Here is an 11,390-nt window from a genome sequence, read left to right on the forward strand (position 1 = left end):
AATCCATCACTTGAGGCGACACTTTTTAAATACCGCCGTTAAATCTGTTCATAACGCGACATTTTATATTTTCGTGTCAGTGTTTAATAACGCGGTGTAGGTTTTTGTTCAAATATGAATTTCAGCGGACTATCAATCTCGCCCGTTATTAATAATTTTTAATAGCTTCCAAGTTGTAATTTTTTAGGGTTCCGTATTAATTAAAACGGAACCCAATTTTGCTTCACTGTTTGTCCGTCTGTCTATCCTTCACACAGGACTGCGCCTAATTCCATAAGGCTGAACCGTAATAAAATTTCATGGTCCTTGTATCTCCATAGAAATGAAAATCTAAGTAATAAACCTTAATATTACATAATTTATTCTCAACCAAAGTTAAATTGCAAAATATCCGGAACAATACCAAGTTTCGAATTGACGAAATTAGTTTGAGTTTGGTCAGCCATGTTTCAATTGCGGAAGCCCACGCAAAATGGAGTCAACCGACAAAATGGCGTCGCGTTGGTAAGCGAGCGGTATCAATCAGCTTACCTCGTCGGATAGTAATTAAAACTGGCTTAAGTCGATATCTGGAATAAATTGAAAGGCTCTATTAAAACTTGGTCGCTGACGTGTCGTCAAAATCTGTTGTCATTATTACGCTGCACAATAAGTACCTAAGTCTTATTAATTTTCCATTTAAAAAACGGGCCAATCATACGGGATAATCATTTGTTAAATACCGCTGCACTATTATTAAGAATGAACATTGGCCAAGAAGGTTTCAATAACTCTTGTCCCGTTGTCTTAGAATATTTTCCTAGAAGCATTTAAAAATAAATCGGATTTTTCATCCTAAAATCACAACACTCAGTAAAGTGAATAAGGGAGGTTCATAGACTGCGGCAAAAAGCCCGGACGACCCGACGTTGACCGATGATGTGGACATTACTGAGACGGCCATTAGACCAGTGAAATACTGTAGTTGTGCAATATTAATGGTACAAAACAAGTGGCTAGTGATTGGAGGAAATATGGAAAAACTTTGGTTCTTTAATGCCCTAACTGGCTTGATTTATTTAAAAGCACCACTGGCTAAACGGACGCACTATCTAAAAAATTACAAACAATGACGGCTAGCCTAATGGTGACCCTGATTTAAAACATTATCAGTGTTACCTAATAATATTTGACGACCGTCAAGCCAAGTAGTTAGAAAACCTGACTAAGCTTAAGGTACCGTGTTCGATCCCCGGTCGGGGCAGATATTTGTATAAATAATACGAATGTTTGTTCTCGGGTCATGGATGTTTAATATGTATTTAATACATGTCTATTTATCTATAAAAGTATGTTTATCCGTTGGTTATAGTACCCATAATACAAGCTTTGCTTACTTTGGGACTAGGTCAATTGCTGTCAAGTGTCCCGTGATATTATTATCATTATTATGAATATCTTTGTGACATCCAGCTTATAGATATGTTGGCTGTATAAACGTCCAATTCTCAGCGCCATACACTATCACATTTTACACCCGAAGAGACCCGAAGAGATGGGCTACCATACATTACTTATTTATTACTATTGATTCAATGCTGACACCAAACCGTTGTTTAATGTTTTTATAGCCTAGTGGTTAGAGAACCTGACTACGAAGCTTGAGGTCCCTGGTTCGATTCCCGTGTCGGGGCAGATATTTGTATGAAAAATACGAATATTTGCTCTCGGGTCTTGGGTGCTTACTATATATTTTTAAGTATGTATCTATCTATATAATTATATTCATCCATTGCTTAGTACCCATTACACAAGCTTTGCTAAGCTTACTTTGGGACTAGGTAATTTGGTGTGAATTGTTCCGTGATATTTTTTTTTATTGAAGTTCCCATCTACACGTGCATGTCATAAACTTATGTTATAAAGTTATACTTTAAAGGCACGTCGCACCGTTTTTGTTATGGAAGTCACCAATGTCAATCGTGATTGTATGTCATGAGTTAAAAGTATTTAAGTAGTTGAAATACACACGTGAATCGGACTAAATATTTTCGTCGAATAAAGAATTGTGAACTTGGAAGAGATGCGAATGCCAGCAAATTATGTCATGTCAGACAATCACAGTAAAGCTGCATATATAATAATTTATATCCAGATATTTTTATATCTTAGCATCAATTCATATACTTAATTAACTTATTAATTTATCAGAATCTGTCTTTGAAGTGACAAACGTGCGACAGAACATTTTTCATGAATATTTATAAGCATTGTACGTCTCAAGCAGACATCACAGATGTTTCTAAATTCTAATGTAAGTAATCTTAGTCGCATGCCATATCAAATATACATTTATTTGTATTCATATTACCAACATTTACATACAAGGTTGATGCGGTGTTCGCAAGTCGTCACTTAGTCGGTTTTCCGTTCGCAAACTCGACTCGCTGTTACTAAAGCATTGGAACCAGTAGGTTACATTGGCAAATAAGATCTAGGTCACTACTTTTGGCCATGGAGTTTTCAAATTATTACCATAACCGACCAAGTTTTTTACCAAAACGATTTGAGATTTCTCAAATTTGGCGAGATGTAGATGTACCTACCCTACGAACTACACTCACTTTTGTAAAAAAAAATTTTACATCCCTAGAAATGAGTACTAAAACAAAACTGTCACTCAAAAACTTGCATAACAATGGCTTAACATGAAAGGTTGACACTAAAGCACTAAGTAAGATTAAAAAAAAGTAGGCACAGTTCAATGCTTAAAAAAGTTTCAATTAAGTTATTAACAACATGAGGACAGACAACTTCGATTTATTTGTGTCAGTTTGTCCTGCCAATGCATTACTACCTACTTATAAAGCCACAAATAAATTGTCCAGCTCCTGATATTTCTTTGTAGTCATCACCGGCGGACATCAGTCTGAGGGATTGCATTGCCAGTTCAAAGGTTCACAGACTTTGCTGTTGGTAGGACTTAGAGCAAAGTCTGTCGGGATCGCTATTTCCGTCTTACTCGCTTATCCTGCCACCAAACAGCATCAGTACAATACATTGTACGCATGTATTGTTCAGGTTAGATACTATGTCAAGAAAAAATCGTTATTGTACAGTCGAGTTCATAAACTTGTGAGCAAAAATTTTATCAAAAATATCTGATCACGACTCTATTGTTAACGGCGTATAAGCGTGTTCAGATATTTTTGATCAAATTTTTGCTCAAAAGTTTATGAACTCGACTGTACTCAACTCACAGACCACCTCATTTCTCAAGAACGAAACTCGTAACCTAGGTCTTTTATGAAAGTAAGTAAAAAAATGCTGGAAATAATTTATATGAGAAATTATATTTCTGTTGGAATCGAAATTCGTCTAATCAAGGAACCAAGGAAAAAGCAAATCTTTTTACGTTCTTTGAGAACCAAGGTTGCAGGGATTTAACAATTTATCAACTTATAATTAAAACGGAACTCCCATTTTACAATGCTAAATTTATGACTTTTTTATTTTACTGAATTCGGGTGAACACTGGACTGTCTCTTAAAAAAAATTGCAAAGAAACAGGGGTAGTAGTACTAGTAGTAGTCAGTAAAGTAAAAGGGGAGATTTAAAAAAATCTCAAAAGGTCGATGCGCAAAATAAAGTTGAGAAGATAAACCTTAAAGTTTAATAGGAGTCATACATACTGAAAAACAGCGCTGCGGCTTGCCGTGGCAACACGTTGAGTGAGGCCCTTTTTGCTTTTTCAGCACAATGTTTATTTTCTTTTCCTATTTAGTAAGTATATAAGATTATGTAAGGTTTTCTTATTTTTTCATTGAAACTTATTTTTCTTGTTGTGCCGACTTTTAGCAAATCAATTTATTCTTTCTTTCTTCTTTTTAATAAGTTTTTGGTAAAAAAATCATTTTTAATACAAGCTTTTTTGCTGACTGTACTTTTTGTCGACTTTACTTGCATTGTCACCCATACTACATTTGCATACCAAATTTCAAGTCGCTGCGTTGAAGAGTTCCGTCCTACCACCTACACTACCAGGATGTCACTTCCAGATTATTGTATTGCCAAGCAATTTACATAAGTATGTCAAATTTAAGTCAATGTGACTACTGGAAGTTGGTTGAATTTAACTTGCAAGATTAGATTATAGACAGACAGACAGACAACGGAACAAGTGAAACTAAATAAAAGCTTGTAAAATTAACATCCAATTTATTCGAACCCTAAAAAATCCAATTCACGGCTTATCCTATCCTACCACTACCACAACAAGTGTCCTTAAACTGTTCTGTCCACAAAGCAGGCACTGGAGGCACCAAATGCCCAAGTAAATCCACCCTGTTACGGAAATCCTACTGCTATTTGCCTACATTGTACGAGCCAGCTATAAATAGGCTGTAAGGGCGTGTTTGCACTATCCAAGTGAATCAAAGAGGTACAGCGACGTTGACGGATAGTGTTTGCGGACACACAAGAGGGTGCTCTAGCGGTATCGTGTAAACAAGGTGTTATTTATTTGCTAAGTTTCTCTGCCGGATTTCTTCATAGCCCTATGTGAGTGTTTGTTGAATATTTTCGGAAAGAAAGTTCTTTAAGAGTAATAATTCCCGCGCAGTCGGGTTTACTTTAGCAATGAATAAGTTGTCTGTAAGTGGAGGAGGAAAGTTCTAGGCTGCGCTCACTTAGTTTGTTGTTTTTTCTCGTTTGTATGTAATGAGATCACATCTTCAGTCTTCATGTGTAGAAATAATAAACTATCTGCAGCGTATTTGAGAACACAGAAGCCAAGATAACACGTCAACAAAAGTTGACTGAGGGAGATCCCCTTAAGCGATAAGTTTGCCTTTATACATCTGTTTGTCCTGAAATTTGTTATTTTTTTTACTTTTTAGAATATGCAGTATCTTTTTAAAAAATACATGAACCTTTAAAACTTGAACTTCAGCTACGAGTACTGTAAAGCTAAGGCAAAGTTGGCCAAGCTCTTAATAAAAAAAAAGTTTATGTACCGTAAGAGTGTTTTTTATTTATTTTTAAAACACGTGTCACAAAAAGGCCTCTTCAAGACTTTTCATTTCTCATTAAGGTGTCAGGGTCATAGACTTTTTAATTATTTATAAGAGTAACTCTATATTCAGAGACAGAGGCTTGCAATAATATTCCCACTTAAGCGACATGCACTTATAAAACCAGCATATAAGATTCTTCTAACAGAATTTACGTTGCCCCTGAACCTATACAAAATGGGGAAATCTTATACATTGTTTACACAACTGGCACAGTTTTGTGAAAGGTTCCGACAAATTCGCACTTTGAAAGGCATTTGAATACTCCATCCCATCTCAAGAGAGCTAAATAAAGGATGCCACGGGAATAAGAGGACGGTCAAGGAATGAAAATTGTGAAAGTAAGCAATTTTGTTTTTAATGGAATGAGTAAGGCAATAGCTAGCTTGTGAACGTCTATTTTTTACAAGGTTTTATTTCACTTGCAATGATCGTTATGTACTTATCCGATTTAAGTTTTGCGAATTGTATTTCACTTACTTTGAAGGATTACACTGACATGAAATTTAGTAAGGAGCTATTATAGAGCTTAATTTTTTATTTTTTTTATTATACAGCTAAGTTTATCGGTCATTGGTTTACAATTACAATATCAATAATTTATAAATTAGGTTTTTATTGCTTTTGTTGTTTGCTTTAATTAAATCTTGATCCACTTTCAGTGGTTAGATTTGAATTTAAATATGGTGTACGTAAGTACTCGTAGATTACATGGCAAGTGCAGGCAACAAAACAAAAAGTTAAGTAGGTACTACACATAAAATAATTTACAATATCACTTCATAGCACCGTCTGGTCACTATTTTTGTGTTTATAAAAAATGCACTCTCTGCAACATCATTATTTCTACACAATAGGTACTAATTAAAAATCAGTTACAATAAACCCTTTACCTCAATTTAGTACGGGTTCTACAAATTCGTACAGAAACCTCGATGCGTGAGTTCTGGCCAGCTTTTAGGTTTTTGAAGGTACTTTTGATTCGGTAATTTAGAAAACTGAAACTATTAGCGTTGAATTTATTTTTGATGAATGTGGCACAAGTTTCACCGCGCAGTTGTATTATCATCGGGAAGTTCATGCCAACAGCAATTTTCGTACAACATCTTGAACAGAATGAGACAGCTGCTCTATAAATTATATAAACTTCAACCGTAAGGCAATAAAGTGCAACATTTTTAAAGTTCAATAAAGGTAAAAGTGATAAAGCAATACTAGAGACCGCGGTTGCTGGGAAATTGCCTCAATAACCTATATTGAAAGCCAATAACTTTGTAACATGGCGACAACTTTTAAAGCTGAAATGTGATAAGAATTCAAATGCGTGTAAACACATAATATTTGTATACCGCAGACTGGAAAAGTTTGCCGATTTGGTTCCTCAACACTGCCTTGAATCAAAACTTTGGAATTGGAGGACTTCATGTGCATATTGAAATAAAGCGGATCGGATTTTTTCTGAAATATTAAATTTCGGTGGCAATATCGTCTGCGTAGAATTCTGTCGTTTGTCGTCATCTTTAACTAATATTCTGATACAGGAACACTTCTCTGAGATTTTATGGACGGAAAAAGACAAATGAGAAAGCCCTAACCTATGTGGAATAATTTCGCTTGCTGTGGATCTATTTAGAGTACCCGAACGTAAAGGATACCAGCAGTTCACAACTAGTTTAACATGGTGTTTGTACTATTCTGGCACTACATGACGTAAATAATGAAGTTAAAAGACCACTTACTTATAACGATGTCTGCTAAGCACTTCTAATCGTAGTAGCTAGGTGAGAAGTATCAGACTTTTTAAACTCTATTGACCAACTGCTGGTACCATTCTCATTTGGTACTCTATAACGTACGAAAATAATATCAAATATCAATAAAGAAAAAACTATAAAGATAATCTTATTCTTAAATTTTTGGTATGAGAATAGCGCTCTCATTAAGTAGGTAGTTACGATGCCAAATTCACGTCATCAAAAACTTGAAGTGAAACAGTTGGAAACCGCGAAACTAACATTTACCCAGCCAAAGCTAGAGCATGAAAAGCAACCGGAGCTGTCGGTGGGCCTACACAACTGTAAATGGTCCTAACTGTAACACGCTACGTATGAGCATTTTGGGCATGTAAAGCTGAAGTTATTGTATGACTATTTCGTTGTTTGCGTGCCCGAGAAAAGCATTATTATTAATTGGCATTTGGTAAGTATGCCTGGCGCGTACGTTGCCTATCACACTCTGTCTAAAGTCATCATCATCAGCTAAAAAAGTCCACTCTAAAACAAAGGCCTCCCCGTTTAGAACGCCACAGTAAACAACAACTTACCACCTGATTGCAATTCTCACGATAGTCAGCTCACCTAATGGGAAGCCTGCCAACGCTGCATCTTTCCGTCGAAAGTAACAGATATAAATTAGTGCTCATGAGAACTTCGTTTAGGTTAATACTCTAAGAGCCAGAGAGCAATGAGCGTGACTGAAACGACCGCAGTGTTTCTAGCGATGCGTTGTGGGAACTAATTTTGAAATTACAAAACTGTCCTTTTGATGTGTGTTTGTGGTTGCAGGTATTGTGATGCAAATCAATGTTTTGCACCTAATTGGGTACATTAAGTTTTCTGGGATTATCCATATTATATTTTTCATCGATAGTTGACTTATAATGTAGCTCATTCTTGTAGATACATAGATATTTTCTTTCACTTGCCTATTTTTTAATAAATTGAAATTTTATTTCAGCAATCCACACGTGTCATTCATCATTGTCATTTGACAATTGACAGCTGTCAATACGACCTCTTTTTTTAATCAAATAGACCAATTCACAAATCCTATTAATCTCATCAAACGTGTGGTTTGCCGAAATAAAGTTTCAATATTTTTTACAAATAAACGGAAAGTGAAAAAAATATTTATCTACAGGAGTGAGCTACTCATTTGATTTATCCTATGAATTAATTGATATGATAGAAACTAGCTATATGTGTTTAAATATATTATGCAATAGCAAGTTGCCCACAACTTCGTGTCTTTCCCACAGGAAATTAGCATTTTTCTGGTTTCAAATCGCTTAATTAGGAATAATAGTTATCTATAGTGAAAGTTTTTTTTTTATTATCGGTTCAGTAATTCCAGTACTTTTTTCAGGAGATTGCCTTATCTACGAAGTGAGAATATTTTTTTCTATTCTGTCCCAAGGTGCAGGTCGTTGAATAGGTCTTACAGAAATATTACATATTTGCGAAAAATATTTTTGATTCAGGTATCACTTTGCGACTGTATACACTTTTGTTAATGTCAAGAGTTCTAATTCTCCCTTTCCCCTACCCCAACGTAACGGTGTTTAGATAGATTTTCGAAAAAAGCCAAAATAATGGAATACAACAGCAAATTTATAAGGAAAAGTATCCCATCTTAGCCAGTTAGGCTTCAGAAGTTAACGAATCGATCAAAACTATCTAATATTGAATATTTACCGCGCATTAGTACGTAACTAGACGGCGCGTGGCTAGACACACACTTGGCAATTTTATGAATTACCTAATTCTATTTATACCTGTATAAAAACATGCACCATGTGACCACTTCCTCGGACCAAAACTTGCTTACGATTGCGAATCGCCTGGGGCATACACTCAGGATTTGTGAGTTCCGAACACTCCCCTACGGACTATTTTATTCACTACACACATTTCAACTCATTCCCTTCCCGCTCGAGTTTAACGGTTTGATTGAATAAAGTCCCAGCAATGTTTAGTAAATAAATTGTGAAATCTAAATTTGTTCGCTATTGCAATAAAGCTTGCTTCGGGTTTATGGGTAGTTAGTTATATTTATAATAATTTAGCATAACAACTTTTAAAATGAACTAAAATAATTTCCTTGCTCACCCGCGACCTTACGATAGCTAAGCTTATGCAAAATATGCGTGTTCATGCAGTTCTTTCACCTCCACACTGTAAGAACACACAAATCACACAAACCCATCTATCACCACCACCACACTACACTGACGCGTTTCGACCTCAACCAGAGCTCATCTTCAGAGTGACACAACCGTACACCATGCTACCAGCTGTTAGACTAACGAACCACAACCACCGTTTTAATTTGTCACTGTAACTCCCCAAGTAGGTACCCACATATTTTATGAAACAAAATAAAACTACCCACAAATTATTAATAATTTTTTTTAACCGTCCTTCAAAACTACCTTGATTTTTATTTATTTAATTTCAAGGCATGTTCTATTAACTACCATTTCTGAAATTAGATTAATTTTTGAATTTGAATTTGAAGCCGTAGCAAGGGAGATGAAACTAAATTTACCTGTTCATTAATAATAAACCCCATACGGTTGTATCTCATTATCTCCATGCATTCTAAAACATCGAGACGAAATAATTAGATACAACAGATAATTAGATAATGAGATAATTAGATACAACAGTATGGGGTCTATTATTAATGAGCAGGTAAATTTAGTTTCATCTCCCTTGCTACGGCTTGGATCTAATTTCAGTAATGTTAGTTAATAAAACATGCTTTGACAGTAAATAAATAAAAATCAAGGTAGTTTTGAAGGACGGTTAAAAAAATTATTAATAATTTGTGGGTAGTTTTGTTTTGTTTCATAAAATATATGTGGGTACCTACTTGGGGAGTTACAGTGACAAATTAAAATGGTGGTTTTGGTTCGTTAGTCTAACAACTGGTAGGATGGTGTACGGTTGTGTCACTCTGAAGATGAGCTCTGGTTGAGTTCGAAACGCGTCAGTGTAGTGTGGTGGTGGTGATAGATGGTTTTGTGTGATTTGTGTGTGTTCTTACAGTGTGGAGGTGGAGGAACTGCATGAACACGCATATTTTGCATAAGCTTAGCTATCGTAAGGTCGCGGGTGAGCAAGGAAATTCTTTTAGTTAATTGATAAGGACCTCCGCAAAGTAACGCCTGATTCAATAAATAACAACTTTTGTTATAATATAATGTTCATATGGAATAATGCCATTTTTTATAATGATACAACGACCAGGGAGCATAATATCATTTTATATAATCAGGTCCTGTGTGATGTGAGACTTAAAAACAGGTAAAGTTTCAGTTTAAAGCATGTTCAACTCGGCACGTTGAAAAATAATATCATAGACGTTGTAGTTTATACTTAGTAATATTGACAGCGCCTGCAGTATTTTATAGTTGGTCCTGCGATAGAAACTTTACGTCTCATATTAAAAATTAAACTTTTATAAGGAATCATGTAGCGTCGGATTACTTGGTAGAAACTTTTAAGATTATTAAGAAAAATTAATCCCCTTGAAGATAGGAGGAAGCTGTAAAGCAGCGTTTCCACCAATAATGTGCGAGGATGTGTTGCGAGGGATGTGTTTTTCATTAACCAATAGAAACGCTTCATTTACACATCCTCGCACAGCACATCATTGGTGGAAACAACTGAGCGGAGCGAGGCGAGGTAAATGAAACGTTTCTATTGGTTAACGAAAAACATATTCCTCGCAATATATCCTCGCACATCTTTGGTGGAAACGCTGCTTAAGTAGCTGCAGTTTAAACCATACTGGTTATTTGGGGGACTTTAGCAGGACCAAACCTACGCCCTTAGTAATTGATACATCGTTCATAATCATTAAATGAAAACCCCCACACCCCTAATTGTTGAGTGACCATGCACTTAGTAAATAATTGAATACGTTTTATTTTCACCATTAAAAAAATGCGAATCTCACTAATACTATACTGGTACGATATAGTAGCATTAACTAAATGAATCCGGTAGGGTAGTTCCTGATCCCTCTTCTGTATACCACAACGAACAATGGGAAGCAAATTTACTTTTAACTTGTTATTATACCAGTCGTTTGCTCAAAATGCTTTACTTCATCTTCCATAATGTGGTCTCCTAAGGAATGGGATTAGCTTCCGTTGTCTACGTCCTCAATGTCGAGCTTACATCCTTAGTCGCACTTACTATCAGATGAGATCGTCAATCACTAATCGGTTTTATAATCTTTTTGTAAAAAGGTAATTTCAAATAAAAAAACATTATAATTATCTTTGGCATCTTTGAGGCGGTCAGATTGACAGTCAAAACTTAAATCACAAGCATTATTGTAACAGTTATCTTCAAAATGATTTTCATATCAATATTATGTACTTCGCGAAATATATTTTATCGCAATCAAGTCATTTCGATGGTTAATTTCCCGCATGGCCAGCCCCGTCAATTCACGGACCACATGCCTAATGGGCGAGGACACCTTAATTACTAGCAAATTTATTAATACCTAGCTCTTTCATCCACTATTAGCAAATTAGTACGAGTA

This window comes from Choristoneura fumiferana, chromosome 16, assembly GCF_025370935.1.
Source record: "Choristoneura fumiferana chromosome 16, NRCan_CFum_1, whole genome shotgun sequence".
NCBI classification, from domain to species: Eukaryota; Metazoa; Arthropoda; class Insecta; order Lepidoptera; family Tortricidae; genus Choristoneura; species Choristoneura fumiferana.